The 18,635-nt window shown below is 45.1% G+C and overlaps 1 protein-coding gene across 2 annotated transcripts in view; it reads left to right on the plus strand.

Moving 5' to 3' along the window:
* SAMD4A (sterile alpha motif domain containing 4A) overlaps nt 1-18,635 on the plus strand; it is a 207,795-nt gene that overhangs the window by 89,672 nt on the left and 99,488 nt on the right. The window lies entirely within an intron of this gene.

The following is an 18,635-nucleotide window of genomic DNA, read 5'->3' on the forward strand; positions in this document are numbered from 1 at the left end:
ACTGCACTCACTAACTTTCTCCCACCCTCTTTCTCTCACCTCCTCTCTTTTTCTCTCTACGTCCCTCTGCTCTCTCCCTAACCAATGTAGTCTCCCTAACGAAGAAGAAGTCTACATTCTTCTAATGGAGAAACCATTTGGAGTTGAACAACAGTATTTTTCAAAGTACTTGTTTTCAAGAAAGATCGTCTTTGGCTTAAAAAGATTTGAAGTATTTATTTATGTGAACCCAGCACACACACACACACACACACACACACACACACACACACACGGAGAGAGAGAATTCCTTTAAATAATGAGATCATGAGGTTTATTAATAGGTGAATTAATTAGATAGTTGAGGAATATACCTATTTCTCATGAAGTGAGATCAGGATATAATGCAAGAAATCTTATCTGAGATGTCCTAAAATCCAATGTGATTTAAGGTTATTTTCTACCCTCTTTGGTCTAAAACATTTTGGAAAGACCTTCCACTGTCTCTGTGCTCTGTCTAGACCCTATATCAGAGTACAAACAACTGCAGGAAAAACCTAAGAATGCCTGTAGATACTGGACATGCTAACAGAGGTATCTGAGAGCCCTCAGGAAGAATAATATTTTACCATGAGGTGGTTGTTGTCTTTAGCAACAACAGCTGTATGAATGTGCTTTAATTTTATGCTAACGTGGAATGCTTAAAATCATAAAACAGGTATGATTATTGGGTTCCTATTCACCCAGGGAATGCAGATCCCAAAGATAAGTGTGCCAGAACATGAACTTCGTGGGAAAGCATGAATCTACCTACCTCCAACACATAAGAGACCGTCCTTCATTTCAGTAATAGCTCTTAGGGGGTTAATTTTGATTGTGAGGGTATTTTATTCTAGCACATAAACCAGATGCTTCTCTCAAGTTAGTGGGGAACAACTGATGGCTGCCAGATTAACTAGAAAGGAAATGTTTCTCTCTGCAGTTCTGGGCAATAATGCAATTTAATGGCATTTCACCTGGGTGGACTTTTAAGATGGATGTATTTGTCTTTTGCCTCTCAGGGCATAGGTCCAAATTTGGAGCAGATGGTGGAAAAGATGGATGGCCACAGAGATCTCCAGGTGAAATTGGTTGGATGTCCGCAATCCTCATTAATTCCTGGGTGACCATCATCCATCTCGATCTCTCTGACCCTACGTAATGAACTCTGATTTCCGAGGATTTTCTGGGTCTAGAATTACCAAAATGTGCTGACTAAAATCTGAACAGATTGAAAGAAGAACTCGCCTGATATTTCAGGCTTTTGGAAGAAAGGGGATGTCTCAACCCCCTTTCTGGTCTCAATAAGAAATCTTGTTGTTCTGACTTTGAGCTAGTGGGTTTCTTTCCTGGTAACGAGACACAACTGGGCAGGGTATGGACTCTCAAGCTCAGGGAGTGAGTTTAAGAGACAGATTTTTTCCACTGTTGTTCAGGTAAAAGAGAGACTTTTTTTTAAAATTATTTTTAGTTTATTTATTTTAAGAGAGAGAGAGAGAGCATGCAAGCAGGGGAGGGGCAGAGAGAGGGAGAGAAAGAGAATCCCAATCTGTATCGCCAGTGCAGAGCCCATCGCAGGGCTCAAACCCACGAACCATGAGATCGTGACCCAAGCTGAAACCAGGAGTCGGACGCCCAACTGACTGAGCCACCCAGACGCCCCAGAGTTTTTTGGTTCTTAGATTAAGTCTGACGAGGGACTCGTCCCTCATGACCAAGCAAGACTGACAATGATCACCCAAGCTGTGGAATGAGGTATGAGAAGAAGCAGATGATTGTGGGGAAAACCCCAGAAGCATTGTTCTAGTCTATGGAGGTAAAGAGGGGACCCCCAAGATCAATGGAAAGAGGGGCCCATAGAAAGTACTAGAATCAGCAATGCTTTGTGGATTTAATTAGAACAATGCCTATGTGAACTTCTTGATCGACGGCCTGATATTCTCATTCACTTCCACGTTAGGGTAGGTTTATTGCCATAGTTGTTTTTGCTCATACTGAAGACTCTCCTGCTAACCAATTTGTATTACTGTTATTTTTTATTGCATTGTATTCACCCCCATTCTGAGCCAGATGCCTTCCATTTACAAACATGGTCAGAGAGACTTAACTAAGAGGACAAATGATCCCCATTTAAGATGAGAATTTTTTCATGTGTGACTGATAGGGTGATCAGGTGATAGGGTGCCCTTTGGTTATCATAGACCTAGAGATACATATGTGCCCCCACATGTTGGAGGAAGGGAACATACCAGCAAACAAAATCTGACAAATCGCAGATGCTTAAGACCATAGAAGAAAATGCCCAGGAGATGTGCACTTAGTTTTAAGAAAAGCTAAGTAAGTGTGACGTTTTCGATGGGCCTTTTTTTCACTTGAACAGAATGACAATATTTTACTAGTCAACCAAGACATAAATCAAGATTTAAACCAACTACTCACCTTTCATGCTAAGCCTAACCTCAGTAGTTATTAAAAATAAATGGGATTTAAATAGATGTAGAAGCACCTATTTTATTTCCAATTTCACGCTCTTGTATTTTGCACTGCGGTTTTAGATCTGTTTGTGAAGGCTGATTGGAGCAAAAACAGCCCTGAGAGACAGCTGGGAAGGGAACAGGCTTTCAAGTCGATGACAAAGTCCTAGGCTCTGGGTTCAGCTGTTACCAACTCACCAAGTGACCTCAGCCCAATTTCCTCACCTTGACAGTGAAAACAATAACGCTGTCTTTTAATGGGATGCAGTGGTATCTACGATTGGCACCATTGGTGGCTTTGGGCTGAGTCTGAGAGGAGGCGTAACTCTCCTGTCTTCCTCAGGGACTATAAGCCAGGGATCCAGGTCCAGGGAAGGCAATGGCTTTATTTTCTCCCTAGTCTACACAGCAGTTACAGTGTCCAGTTACCCCACATCATTCTGACTAGTGTCAAGGAGAGGCACACGCCCTTCCCCCACATCCTGACATTCTACTGGATTACCAGCTCTCTCTCTCTCTGTTGTATTCTTCCTGCTCACCTGGGCAAAGTCTCCAGAGGCCCCTCTCTTTGCTGTCACCTGCTGTGTGTTTCACTAATAACTGACTTCCAGGTGAACAGTAATGCTTCATTCACAACTGTTCTCACACGCCATTACTTTGCTTTCTCGAGAATGTTTACTAAGTTCTTACCATGGGCAGGCACTGTGCTTACACTTTGCTGTGTCATCGTCTTGTGAACATGAGAGAACTGTGAGTAAGAGGTGACGAGCATACCCCAGCCTGGGCAGCTGTCCCGTGGGGGGCCTGCCTCCGGAGCCCAGGGACCCCTCCCCCACCTCTGAGTCTTCATGCCTGCCTTGTGCATTTGTCTTCCAACTGTTTGCTCTCCACCTGGTCCATCCTGCAGGCCACCACCACATGTGTCTCCTCATATTGCCATTCTGACATTTTCTCCTCCTCCTAACCTGCCCATTGTGTTGCACACCAGCCCTCCAAAAGCTGAGCTCGTCTGTTTTCCCTCCTGCTTTCCCCAAACCAGTTCTCAGCTGCCACCAAAATGTGCTGTTTGCTAGTTCCCAGATACACTTGAATGTCTGCACATTATCCCTCGTCCCCTCATCTCCATCTCCCAACCTCCAACCTTCCTTAAGGGCTAAGCATACATTCAGAGCACATGATGCCTTCCATGACTGGCCCGACCGGAGATCATTTCTCTCCCCTCTGCGTTGTGGTTCTTACTGTATCATCACTCAGGTGGCAAGGCGTGTGGGGCCTGGCTGGGTATTATTGCTTTCTGTTGTCAAGATCTCTAGAAGGATCTTGTGCTTACAGGTGAGGGCGCCACAAAGAAGTTAGTGTCAGTGCTGGGGCCTTAGCCCCGTTTCCCTAAATCCCAGACTGGTGGTCTTTTTCTACCATAGCTTTTTACCTTCTGTCCTTCCTTGGAGGACAAGGACGCCACCCTGTCTATATTCAAAGTTTATGTGGCATCCAGGGTAGAGTCTTGTGTCTAGGGGATATTCAATAAGTAGTTACTGAAAGAAAGCAAAGGAAGGAAGATAGGAAAGGAAAAAAGACACTAACCCTTACATGGCACTTTTGTTTTAACTTAATCCCCTTTCCAGTCTACTCCCTTGAAATCCCTGTGAAATAGGTCGTTATTCTCCACCACATTTTACAGGTGAGGAGACTGAGGCAAGAGAGGCTAAGTAACTTGCCCAAGGCCACAGCTGGTAAGTGACAGGGTGAGGACCTGAACCCAAGGAGTCTGGCTCCTGAGCGTGAGCTCTTCTTCTGCCCTGTTCTGCTACAGGATCATGAAGGACAGACAGACAGGGAAAGACAGAAGGATGAGCCTCAAATCAGTGCTCAAGACAACAGAGCAGAGGACATTTAGATTAGCCTGCCATATTTGTCTTCTTTCCACTGAGAAGAAGCACCACTGATAAGTCAGAGCAGTGGCTGGGCTACAGAGTTTGTTGCTACTGCCTGGATCTGTTAGAAATTGATTGCTGTGAAACTCCCTGAACACAGTGCACCCAGACTGCCTGCCTCATATTCTAGTTGCTAGAGGAGGCTTAGCCAAGGGACTGTTAAATAGCTCACATGATCCCGACCCAGAGTCCCTTATCAAGGGGGGAGGTTGCCACTTTCTCCCCAGATGCTCCCTTCAGCGCACGTGCTTTCCATGGAACGCTCCCTTCAAGGGAACAGTCACAGACTTGAAATCACCATGACTAGGAATGAGTAGCAAATGTGTCAAGTGTGGCTGAATCAAGCTGATAAGAATATTGAATGGGGGCTTTTATCCTTAGAAGCATGACTCTTAATGTGGTTGGTTTTTAACCAGGCTCCCAGTAGCTATTAGCATTTCTGCTCACGATAGTGCCCCTCTCCCTTACACACAGAAAAATCTATCTTAAATGTATTGTGAACTTTAGAGCACATCAGTGGAAGTGACCTATCATGCAGGAGCATGGAAGGATGACTTTGTCAGCATGGAGAGAACACTTTGCACCCAGAATCCTAGAGTGAACGGAATACCTACTCCAGCTTTGATGAATCACAGCTGAATCATATTTAAGTGTGTGCTTCATTTTGAGGGATTCCCTTCTTCCTCCTCCTCCCTCCTCCCCACCCCTCCAGGGTGAAAGGCATTGCTCTTCCTGTGCAAAACCATTGTTTACACCCGAGACCACTAAAATGCTTTTGTGGCAATGTTGTGAACGCATCAGGTGTTTGTTGTGGCCCAACTAAGACAACTTTATAGGTTAATGAAAAATGATTTATCTTTCTTCTAAGCAGAACATTGAGTTCACTCTCCACCTCTTTGACTCCAAGCAAATCTGTCTGGCCCCTTCCCTTGCCCCCCTCCCGCATCTGCACCACCCTCTTGTATATCTCATGGTATGTTTTAATGACTGCGGGCCTGTATGTTCCTAGTAATTAAGAACTCTGAGCAGCGTGAACGTGGGTTACAGTTCATCTGGTTTCTTGGAAGGACTGTGTGTGCGAGGTAGTTTTTCACCTGAAAGCCTAAACCAAAGAGAGAGTCCAGGAAGCAAAGAATGAATGGACCAGGTGACTTGCTTTTCTTAGCTCCTGGGAGACCGAAGGCATTGCTGTTACAGTGGACAGAGCCCAGACCGACCCTGAATGTAGCAGATCTGGGTTCACGCTTCTGTGTTGTGTTTCACCAGCTTGTGACCTTGACCAGATGAGTTAGCTTTTCTGAATCTTGGTTCCCATCAGTGAAATGAGGGTGAGAAGGCCTGGCCTGCAGGATTATTGAAAGGATTGCAAACGCTGGATGTAAAGTGCCTGGCACTGGCATGCAACCATTTCTTTTCTTGTAATGTTTATTCATTTTTGAGACAGACAGACAGAGCATGAAGGGGGTGGGGAGGGGCAGAGAGAGAGGGAGACACAGAATCTGAAGCAGGCTCCAGGCTCTGAGCTGTCAGCTCAGAGCCCAAGGCGGGGCTTGAGCTCAGGAGCCTTGAGATCATGACCTGAGCCAAAGTTGGACACTTAACAGACTGAGCCACCCAGGCATCCCTGCAATCATTGATAGTAGTTTTTGTTATTATTTCTGCTGTTGTCCTCACCATCATTGCCACTGCCTCTGCAAGTAGCTCTTGTATATGGCAAGAACCAAGGGGAACTTGAGTTCTGTTGCTTCTCATGCACACAGGACACAGCTTTATCCTTTCAGGCTACCTGCTTTCCTTACCACAGCAGCTAAAATTGCTCCAAAAACCCTAAAAGTAAATATAAAAACTGCAACCACATAGGGGTGAGAATAAAGAATGACGTTTTTCCTCACTCCAGCAGGGATCTCTTGCTGAGTGGGTACCTTTTTCCTTCCTTATTTACTTCCTTCTGCCCACGAATATTGACAGGTACCCACTGCACATGTGCAGGGCTCAGAGGTGAGCCATAGGGGCCAGAGTTTAATCACATGTGGATTTTGTCCTTGAAAAGTTCATCATCTCCCAGAAAAGAGGTAGGACCATAAGAGAGACACTACTAAAGGGCTGTGGAGTTTGGGAGGAGAGAGGTTTTATGAACAAGGCAGCCTAGCATCACGAAGAACATAAATTTGGGGGTTGGACCATTGGGTTCAAACCTTGGCCTTGCTACTTCCTCGTTTGGGCTACTTGAGCAGGCTTGGTCACATCTCTGTCTCTCTGCTTCCTCATCTTTGAAATGAGTATAATAGTATCTACCTCTCAGGGTTGTTGTAAGGATTCAGTGAGATGTGTAAGGTGCTTAGAATAGGTATGGATTTACCCTTCAAACGAAAGTGGGCAAAATGGCCTTTCTAGATGGAGGAGAAACATGAGACAAGGCAGAGTCTGCCCTGAGGTATAGGGTTGGAGAAGGTGAGAAAGAGGGAGCAGCAGCTTGAGATGAGATTATGGATGCTCTTGAGTGGCAGGCTAGGAACCTTGGACTTTACTGAAAACGTGAAATGTAATCCGTCCTCTAGAGTTCCATGGTTAGTGTGTGTGAAGCCAGAATCTGAACCTGTCTCAGGGTACGTCTCTACATTTCAGTTGCAGCGAACCTGGCAGTGAACCAGATGCCAGTGGGCATGAAGTCGAAAGTTGGATTAACAGGGCTCAACACATCGGCCTGAATTGATACGTCAGGGAAGATGTGCAGCCGAGCCCCAGCAGGAAGCGAAACCGTGGAGCAGAGGGAGGGGAGGTGTCCTGGCATGGGGGGAGGGGACAGGAAATGTCATACCGTTACCCCATCCACTGCTTCCTTTTTACATTACAGATTTTTTTCTTTAGGGGATCGTCAGCTGTTTTGTTTTTGTTTTTGTGTGCTGTTTTGTTTCTTTTGAGCCTTGGGTTGCATGCAGTCATGTTGCTGTCTGTGCTGGGGTGGTGGGGAGGTGGGGATGAGTAAAGCTGACCTCAGGAGACTTTGTTTTCAGTGATCGACACATGTCACACTTTGTCAGGATGCGGAGGGTGTTGCCTTCTGCCTCCCCCTCTGTGCACCGATGGCAGGTTTCTGTAGGATCTCAGAAAGGGCTGCACGGGGTTCACAGAGCCACTGAGAGGATGCCCTCTTATCTTGGGATGTGTCTTTAAATGAAAAATTGGAAGGTCAGAATGCCTTAGGTTTGATTTACTTTCGACTTTAGCTATGACAAGGCTATCTTCAATTTTAAAAATAATCATCCAAGTTATTATGAGAGAGTAATCTTGTTTTTAAGTCTTTAACTTAATTTATTGCTTTTAAGTGTTATGGGGACGTAGGGCAGTTCCCACATGGAAGTCATTTAAAATTCATTGTGGAACAAAGTAGTATACGGTAAATCTATGTATGTACCAAGTCAAGATCAATTACCATAAAACGTCTGTGTGTAGCATGGGAACGGGGAAATGATACAGTGCAACTCTAACGTGATCTGTTGCTCTGGAACCCACCATGCATCTCCCCACACAAGTGACTGGGAACGAGTTACCACCGTGTCAACACTTGGAAGCATGACCTTCTGGTCCAGGCCGCATTTCTCCTGCAGTAGAGGCTCACCCAAAGAGATCTTGAATGATCTCCAGAGAGGTGCCTGGGCCCTCTCTCAAGGGTTCCTTGTGAGCTAGGGAGATAGATGAGCACATTCATAAATGATGGGAGGTATCTGTTGATTTAGGCTTTAAAGGCATTTTTGTTTTCATCCTCCTCCAGTGTCTCTTTATTAGAGCATTATATTGCAGTCTTGGAAATTATTAGTTACCCGTCATATCCCTGCTGAAGAGTGGAGTTCGCCCCCAGCTGTCTGATAGCCAAGCCACACCAACTTCAATGGGAACTGCACATGCTTGTCCAGAGGCAGAATTTGGCTTTTAAACTTAGGCCTAAGGGGCCTGTTTAATATATTATGTAAGAAAGAGTGAGGTCATATAAACAGTCGTGGCTCCTACCTTGAACCAAAAGTCGTCCTTATTTGGTGCTTCCAAAGTTAGAAAACAATACAGGCAGTAGAAGCTCTCTCGGGATCAGTGAAGAAATAATGGCTGCCTTGTTCTAGACCAGGGGTTTTGTGACAGTGTCAGCAAAGCAGGCTGCCTGCTGCTTTTAGCACTTGAGGTTTGGACTGGTTTCATTTACCCCCTCAGTCTGCTTAGAAGGAACATTCTGGAAGTCCACTGAATCCCCACCTGCTGTCAGGATGCCCAGGCATCATCGGGGGTAGGGGGTCTGCCATGGGACCCTGGGCCTTGGGTTCCGAGGTGAGGGTCAGGAGCGCTGCAGCCCCTGGGAGGGAGCCCCACAGCCCCGCCGCTCTGCAGGACCCCTCGGCAGCGGAGTCTAAGAAGACATAGCGTTACGCTTCTCTTGGATCATCATTTTGGCTGAGCTAAAGGTAGATCATATTTCAGCCTTAAATAACTGTCTTCTGTCTGTGTAAACAGTCACGGCCATTAGTCTTAAACTTCAAACCTCAGCCCATGGATCTGGATTGGTTTCTTTTTCTGAGCCATAACTCTGGAGGCCACTCTTCCCTGCTCTCTGAAGCGTCTGCTGCCTCTATCTGAGCATGAAGCCTACTCTATGAGTCGTAAAAAAAAAAAAAAAAAAAAAAAAAAAAAACACATGCTGGGACACACATAATTAAAGGGGGAAGGGAATGAAGAAAATTCCCTGGGACCTAACTCCCTTTTAGGATCCCGCTTGCATCCAACGAGAAATGCCAAAAGATCAAAGCATGGCGTTCTCATTCTTCTCCATGGGAAGAAGAGGTTATGCAAAGGAGGCCTATGTCCCTGCAGAGTGGGCGAGAAGCCTGGCAAGAGGTTTGTCTCATTTAAGAAGTAAATACATTCAGTGGAAGCAAAGATGTTGCCAAGTAAATGTATTCCATTTTTAGGGAGAGAAGGGCAGGAGTTTTGCTGCTCCTTTATGTTGCTTTTAGATACACATTTCTGCGTGAGGTTGTCTAAAAAAGTAAGAACGCAACAGCAGCTTGTTTAAAACTTGACCTCTTCAGCACGCCCAAGGATTTGAGAAACAAAAGAAGGCAGTGGGTAATTGATTCTGTTCTCCAAAGGCCCATCTTGACACTGAACGGATCCTGGCTTGGTTTCTACCATACAGGTGTTTAGTCTCTGCCAGCAGGAGGACACAGATGGAGTCTACCTTTCTGCAGAAGTCTTTAAATGTCAAAAACACGAGGAGGAAATCCATTGACACTTCTGTCACCATGACAGTGCAGTATATCCCTTAACGTTGATAGTAGCCATGCCCCAAATGACACTCAAATCAGCAGGATGGGGAGAATTTTAAAAGAAGGCAGAGCATCCATTACCATGGAAAGCAGTTCATTTTATAGCCAGGAAGCCACAGAATCTTCTGAAATTTTTTTGCTTGAGGGCTAGACGTTAAACTTGTTCCTTAGCCACGTGTTAGGTCTGACTAAGCAACAGTGTAAGAGCACGAGAATCCATGCTTTCGCAGTGGAAAGCTCCAGATCCTTAGTTTGTTACTAAATGTAAAATTTAGGAACTCTGTGATTTAGTCAAAATGAATGCTTCTGTAGCAATTCAATGGAGTTGTCATATCAAATTAAGTTTTAGCAAGTTTTGTCTGATAGGGATATTCACCAATCCGGATCCCAACACGGTGTATGCTTGCTGCATGTATGAAAGTGAGGCTAGTCACCCTATGATCTAAATGAGGTCACCTTAATTGGCCTGTTTGAATGCTTCTATGAGGACATTAGAACCCCAGTGAACAAGCAAGTAGCCTGTTAGGAGGCAGATCTCATGGCAGAGATTCCTCGCTTGCAAGGTTTAGAAAATTGAGTCCTTTAGTAAGTATCTTGCACAGGCACAAACCTTAACTAAATATAGAGGGCTAAAAGAGAATCCTTCCATGGGAGGGCTCCCTTAAATTAGCTCAGTTCATCTATTCATCTGTGTGTGCTGACTCGTGCCTAAACATTGGAGGCCAAATCCAAAAAAAGAAAAGGCAAGCCTGTGGCTCAGTCCTAGGAAAAATGTAGAACAACTGAGTATAATCCTGAACAGGGGAGCCAATGAGAAGCGCAGCAGGCTCGTGCTGGAAAGAGGTGTGCCAGCTCCTCGTAATCACCCTCCCTAATTAACTTCACAGTGTGGCTTTGCAAGTGCCTGTGGCATATTCAGATTTCTCCATGTATCGTGATTCTTCCGTTTTCAAGTCATTTCATGATCCAGGTTTCAAACTTCAGATAAAATCAGAAGAGATGTTAGCCAATGAGGCTTTCAGTATTTCCCCCTTACCAGACTTCCCAAAATATACTCAGATATTTTTTAATAGATGACGGTGTTCTAGGCCTTCCCCGCTTGAATATGGGAACGACTCTCAAGGAAGAAGAGGGCTAAAGAGATTTGGAGTCCGATTTCCATAACTAGAATGGCACAAGGGAACATGACAGAATGTGGGAGTCCCCACATTCTCAGTGTAGAGCCCTGCATAATGCATTCCGCTCCCTGCCGAAGCCAGCGATCCATTTGGACAGTTAGGGTTGTTGCAGCTGCATGTGAAACACACACTTGCTCTGCCTGAATTCTAGCCACGCCTTTCCCTCCCTTTGTTGTTGTCTCCTTGTGACTCCCATTTCACTATGGAAGTTGGCTAGGGGAAGACACCTGAAGAAGAGACAGTCAGGACAAGAGAAGATGCTTGGAAGTGGTCCAAAGGTAGCGCCCCATGTGTTCAAGTGGCTGTGGCATTGTCCTTGAAAAGCTGTGATTGATCCTAGCTAGCAGTGTTACCACACTGTGCGGTGGTTGAGCCACCAATCTGGTCATGGTGTTAGAAGCCTAATAATTGGATGGATCTATGCTTTTTGCTCTTTGGAGAAATGAATTTTATGAATGTTTCTATTTAAGGAGAACAAAACAATAACACACACACACACACAAAAAAAAAACCACCCAATTCCTATTACCCTAACTCCTCCTCGCACATAGTATTCTAATGCGGTTTATTCCTGAAACTGACTCATTCAGCTTTTCTCCTGGAAGTTGTCAGTATGTACGCCTGGTTAATGGAGAAAATCAGCGCAGTGCCCAGGCACAATGCCATGACTCATTCCTGGCATTTCAGGGGCTTTGTAATGGAAATCATAGTTCCAAGCTACAGTTCTTACCAAGTAGATATGTGAATATTAATGAAACAGAGCAAGTCTCCACAACTCCTGCCTAACCCTCACCAGAGATTCAGTGTTTGCTCATGAAGTGAAGGTTTCTCTTCATAACCCACGCATGCTGGAATACCACAATATTGTTTCAATTAGTCTTTTAACGCACAGTAAAATATTTGGCTTTGGCGAAAGGAGGAAATTCTCTCATAAGTTGGAACTATTTGGTTAAAAGGGCATTTTTGTCTGCTGAATTAGTCTCCTGGGGTTTATACTAGCATCTGAATGCTTTTTAAAAAGTCTCCAATGACCTGCAGCCAATTCTCGCCCATTCATTCTGTCTCTCTGTCGACCTACCCGTCTATAATTGTGGGTATATGTGTGTGTGTGTGCGCGCGTGTGTGTGTCGTATGCGTGCATGTATATATATAGACACCACACACACATGCGCGCATGTGGTCTACTGAGAGAGCATAGAAAATTGAAACCCTGAATAATCCCAACCTTTTAATTTACCCTCTGCTTGACCCAACCTTGTCCCCAAACTTCTTTCAAGTAACATTCCCCTTTTCTTTGTGCTATGTAAGACTTAAAAGTAGTAAAATAGCCAAGAAATAGATAGCAGGAAGAAGTGGGGGAAGTAAGGAAGATATTTCAAGTGCTTATTTTTTATTGACTTGAGTTTGAATTTTATGTCTGACAGACCGGTAGGCCTTTGTGGAAACACAGATGAGCCAGTTTCCCATCACTTTTGGAGACTGGGATAGAAGGTCAAATATCTAAAGTTGGTTTTTGGTGATTCTTACGTATCTACAGTCCTTTGGATCAGGAATATTTTGGAGCTGCTAATTGGAAAGTAGACATTGAGGAGATATTTTCAGCAAAAGAAAAGAATGAGCAATATAGCTGATAACTCAGCTACTTTATTCTGATCCTGTCTTCTCTAACAATAGCTCCCTGCTCCGTGCTCTTAAAACACAAGTGCTAATATTATGAGAAACGAGTTATATGAAAAACAGTCTAATCTTTTCAAAAAGTGCTAAAAATACCAATCTGCAACCAAGAATGTTTCAACTCTCTTCCCTTTCCAGATGATGCAAGATTCTAGGCAAAGACTGGATTTCAGAGGATGCCCCCAAGGCGTGGGCATGAGTGGGGGTTGTAGCCTATAGGAGTAAAGATCTTTAGACAAGGACATTCAAAGTGACTTCCTTAGCATTACAGTAGCGCTGAGTCTTTAGATGCACAAGCCATTGTTTTCCTGGTCATTCTTTGGAAGTGGCTGGTGATGGAAGGTATTATATTTTTTTTCTTATGAGGAAACTGAGGTACAGGAGATTCCATTCCAGACTTCGAACCTAGTGCTATGTCCCTGAGGCCCTGTCTGCACTTGAGAGACCGTTTTTGCCTTGCTCGATTCTACACAGTAACTCTTCCATTGCTTGTCCTTACCAGACCAAGCTTTCAGAATGTCCGAAGGGAAGTACTTCTGTGTGACAGCCTTCAAGATTTGGCTGGAGAAGACAGGAGGGGATGATGACCTGGAGGACTTGGAGGCAAAATGGTGGTGGTGATGGGAGGACAGGTGCATGTGTGTCCAGAGAAAACGGAACATGTGTGTTCAAAGTCCCACTGGGGCGACACTCCTTATCCTCTGATCACAGATGGCAAATGCCAGTACTCTACCACCATTGATTGCTGTATCTGTTGGGAGATCTCACACACGTGTCTGAGGTCACTGTGTCTTTCTTCACACAACAATGTTTTTAAAAAAAAAATTGTTTAATGTTTGTTTTTGGGAGAGTGAGAGCGCACGCAAGCAGGGGAGGGGCAGAGAGAGAGGGAGACACAGGATCCGAAGCAGGCTCCAGGCTCTGAGCTGTCAGCGCAGAGCCCGACGCGGGGCTGGAACTCAAGAACTGTGAGATCATGACCTGAGCCCAAGTCAGCTTAACTGGACTGAGCCACTCAGGCGCCCCCCACGGCCGTCTTTTCTTAGGCTTCATGTGGTTGTAGGACAAGAACTATTGGAATGAACAGTAACCGTGTTGGTCTTAATACAACTGCCACATTTACTGTTTGGAAAAAAAATTACTTCTCAGAAAATAAAAATTAATAAGACAATGCATGGCAAATTGGGCCTTAGTAGCTGCCACTCACTTTTTTTAGTGCATCTGCTGTAGAGTTGCATCTTGCCAATGTGGTGTCATTTTCAGGACTGTGACTGAGACTTGGATTGTGTATGTCTCTGGACTGTGAACAGAGATAATGTGTAGGGTTGTAATGTGGGTATTGAGGCCTTTTTAGTGTCTGATTACTTTATGACATGGTTGTTTTAAGGGAGAACTAACTAAAGTTACTTAAATTTAGCCACATTTGTTAACTATCCTTTTCTAAAAATTGAAAAGTAACTTTAGTTAAAATAAGATCCAGAAGTCTCTGTTTCGAAACAGCGCATTCTTCAGTTTATAATGCTAAGGGCTGAAAAATCCTTAAAGTAGCCAGCATCACTGAGACCTAACAAAGCAGTTCATATTTCTACTTTTTTTTTTTTTTTTCAGAAGCTGGTTGCCATGTAGAGTAGAAGAAACCTCGCGCTTTTAATCTTTTCAGTTGACATTGCCAGTGAGAGTGTTGTTATTGTTAGATAATCATAATGGTATGTTCCAGAGACTCTTCTCCCCTCACCCGACACACCCAATTCACTCACACCCGGCCAGCAGAGCCAGAGACAGAAGAATAAAACAACATCTTATTTGCTTTCAGAATTTGATTCTCTGTTGCTCTGGAGACATGCTGGGATTTGCTCTTAAACTATTGTTATTTTCCTAATGTCCATCTAGGTTTCGATTCATTTGTAAGAAGAACCAAGAACACAGATGAGCTGGTCAGGCTGCACCCTGAAATAAGGTGGTTTCTAGGGGGCTGTTGAGTGCTGCTGGCAACAATTGCCAGTGACACACACACCATATCCGGGTCCCTGACTTAACCAGCACACATCCCATTGAAGGCTCGGCTCGTGAGTCTGACATTCCCCGATTCCTGGTAACCCTGTTGACATTAATACTTACTAATCATAGTTATATTTGAAGCATTTACTTTCGTTCCCGCAAGTATTTAAGATGGAGTTTCTCAGCACGTAATCGAGTTCCCAAGATGGGCCCGTATGCTGGCTGTGGCTGCCTTCTTAAAAAGATAAATAAAAAAGATAATGCAATGGAGAATGAACATGTGCCAGATGAAAGCATAAAAGGAAATAGACTAAGACCGAATTCCCACTCTACTAACAATATAGGCCAGCCTTGTTCTTCAGGCATTCACTGACTTGTGTGAAGCACTCTGCTACCTCATATGTGGGCCTGCTGGGAAGGAAGGAAATGAACAAACAAGGAAAAACCCTTGTTTTCAGCATTGCTGGCTACCTGGATAACCAACCCCAGGTTCTCCACAGCTGGCACATTATTTTCTTCCATATGCTGCTGTCAGAGGTGGGCCCTCTTGGGGAAACTGTATACCCAGCCAGCACCCTGCCTGGCTCTCGAGGGATGGAAGTGTTCACTGATGCTCTGGCCCTCATGGGCTTAGGCTCCAGGACACTGAGGGACAGCTGTCCTCTCTCAGAGTCACATAGTCATTTCTTTCTTTTTGTTTTTTAATGTTTCTTTTTGAGAGAGAGCGAGGGAGGGGCAGAGAGGGAGACACAGACTCTGAAGCAGGCTCCAGGCTCTGAGCTGTCAGCACAGAGCCCGACATGGGGCTCGAACCCACGGACTGCAAGATGATGGCCTGAGCCGAAGTCAGATGCTCAACCGACTGGGGCACCTGGGCTCTATGACCCCACATAGTCATTTCCTTTCTGGGTACCCCTGATGGGGGGGATGGAGTGATAGGTGGATGGCATCTGATTCCAGGAAGTCTTAGAGGATTGGTCTAAAACCCAGGCACAAGTAATCGTACGACAGGACAGAGTGTGAGGCACAGGACCATGCCAGGGCTCAGAGGGAGTCAGGGAAACCCCCATTTCTGCTTGGGAAGACCCACATGGGTAGTGGTGATGCCTGAGCCCATCAGTCACATGCGATTCCAACAAACGGGCTTGTTTGGAGACAGAAGAGTGCTGGAGGGAGGCTGAGCATGAGGCTGGGAATCCAGAATGACCTCTTCTCTGTCAGATTCAGAAACTTCCATGATTCTGCGATTGAGAATTGCTTCTCAGACTGATTTATTCATACCTCGGAGCCCACCACACACACAAACTCATCTTCTTCCCAACAGAGCTCCAAAAACATTCATCTAGCTACATACTTTTAAAGAAAATTTAGATTACTTCTTACAGATTGCCTGTCTTATGGAGGCGGATGAGAAGTTGGCCTGGGAGTGTTTTTGAAAGGATTGTTTAAGTAAGTGATCGTTTGAGCCAAAAAGAAATCACCTTTTTATTATTCAAGGCAAAAGGCTCTTTCAAGCCAGCTGATTGAAGTGTAAAATTGCCCACACCGGAGAATTGGGGAAGCAAATCTTCAGGTACAGCCAGGTGAGCACAGTCTTTTAGTGAGTGGTGGATGCATTAGATCTTCTGTATGGAATCCCGAGGCCAGTAGACTTACCAAAAAGGAATTGTTTAAAATCTTGTCATTTCAAACTCCAGGCAAAATATTGGCAAAGAAAAGAGTTTTCCAAAGTCAACCCATCATTGGCTCAGATATTAATAGAAAATCAGGAGTCAAAAAAAAGTCAGTAGAGATTTTAAGTCAGGCCTGGTTTTAATTTATATGTGGTTATTCTAACCAGTCAGACAAGCATACCCCACCCCACCCCCACCCCCATCCCAACCAATACCTTGTCCCAGGCGTAAATTATTCACCCGTTAGAGATGAATTAACCTTTTTTTAAGGGTTCCACCTTAAGGGTCATTAATTTAGCAAATTAACTGACATTCCTAGAAAAGCTCCATGGCTTGTGTCTGTAAATATTTACCCAGTTAGCGACACTTCAGACGGCACCCCCAAATCGCTGGTCCACTTCCAAAGGGTGAGCAGTTTACTTTCAGGAAATGGATTACTCACTTGTGGAATCAGACCAACACCCAGGCTGCTCAGTTTCAACATACTTTAAAATGCAAAAGGGAGCTTTCCCACCTCAAACTTTCAAAGCTTTTCCAGAAGAACCCAGAGGGGCCAGTGTACCGAGCCCAGCGAGACTGGTTCAGCCCGCATGTTTGAACACCATGATGGTGGCTACAGCCTGGTAGTGGGTGGCTGCTAAGAGACGTCCCCGAGTGCCTGGAGAGAGACGCCTCCCGGGCCCACCCTGTCTCCATTTGCCAAACACCTACGGGAAACAAGGGAAATCTGTGGAAAGGCCGGAGTGTGCTCAGCTGAGACTCAGCCCCACTCCACGCCCCCCTCTAGTTGCCTCGGATGGTTTCAGTTCTCAGCTGCAGCTGCCCACAGCTGTCTGGGAGGTGGATCTGGGCCTGGGGAGGCAGTAGGGGGTGGGGGTGGAATATGGAAGGTTTTTGAACCTGGCCCTTTTTGCCCAGCTAGCCAAAATAGGCCGTCAGGAGGCTCACCCTGTGAAGCTTTCGTTTGGGGGTTAAGCGGGGTACCTCAGAGGGAGACCCTGGGCAGCAAGGGGCTTGCACAGTCTGCTGTCCAGTTCTGGATGCCAGGTTTTCAGAGAGATACCGAGTAAACCCAGAGGAGTGTGGCCAGGAAGCTGTAAGGGTCTAGACTTTGCTCATAGAAATCATATTATCTAAAGATTATTAGAAGGAACGGGGGATTTTGAGGTTGAAAAAGAAAATTTAGGGAGATAGCTATCCTGTGAAAGGGGGAATAGATTTTTTTTTAAATTTTAATTGCAATAAAATGTACATAACGTTTGCCGTTTGATCATTTTTAAATGTACAGTCCTGTTATACTAATTATATGCCCCGTGTGGTGCTACTTTCACCGCTCTGCATTTCCAAAACCTTTTCATCATCCCAAACAGAAACTCTTCACACATTAAACAATAGCTGCCCCCCCTCCCCTCAGCCCCAGGTGACCACGATTCTACTTTTTGTCTCTCTGAATTTGCCTACTCCAGGTACTCCTATAAGAGGAATCATATGCTGTTTGTTCTTTAGTGCCTGGCTTCCTTTATTTCACTTAATGTTTTCAGTTTTTATCCATGTTGCAGCATGTATCAGAATTTCGCTCCTTTTAAAGGCTGAATAGTATTCCATTGTATGTATATACCAGACTTTGTTTATCCGTTCATCTGTTGGTGGACATTTGGGTTGCTTTTGGTTATTGTGAATAAGGCTGCTATGAATGGGTGTACAAGTATCTCTAGATTTCTTCTTTGTGGGTTTCAGAAAAATTGACCTTTGTTGAAGGGGAAGAAGTTGCAGAGAGGCCAATTATGGCTTTAATAATCCTAGCCCCTTTGATGGTAAAAGTGGGCTCCCCATGCTTAGGAAGGAGCTCAGCCTTGGTGAGCATCACAGAAGAATCATGGGGTGGGACCCCCACAAATAGTAAAGGAAAGGGAATCTTTGAGGGCCCTTCCGATCTCCAGAATTCTGTGATTCTCAGGCATATGGAGTGCACATCCTAAGGGAACCATCTGGAAAAAAAAGTGGTATCTGACCAACTTTCCCCTGAGGAGAAAAAGGGGAAGTGTGATGGTTGGGGGTGGGAGATGAGGTCCACAGTTCTCAGCACAATCCCCTCGGTCCGCCCAGAAAGGAGGGCTTCCCCTGGGAGACCCGTCTGAGCCCCATCTCCCTGTAGGCTATGCTGAGTCCAGGTCAGGGGGTGAGGGAAGGTGGAGAATGCTGGCTTGGGGAATGTTCAGGAATGAGTGTCAGCTGAGGTGGGGATGCCCTGGGATCCAACACAATTAGCTTCATTCTGTCACAGTTGGGGGTTTTCTTATCATTAGTTGGGGAGGCCTAGCCAGAGAATTCCAGTATTCCAGAGTGAGTTTAATTGTGGGTGATTTCATTCTGC

This window comes from Panthera tigris, chromosome B3 (assembly GCF_018350195.1).
Source record: "Panthera tigris isolate Pti1 chromosome B3, P.tigris_Pti1_mat1.1, whole genome shotgun sequence".
NCBI lineage: Eukaryota > Metazoa > Chordata > Mammalia > Carnivora > Felidae > Panthera > Panthera tigris.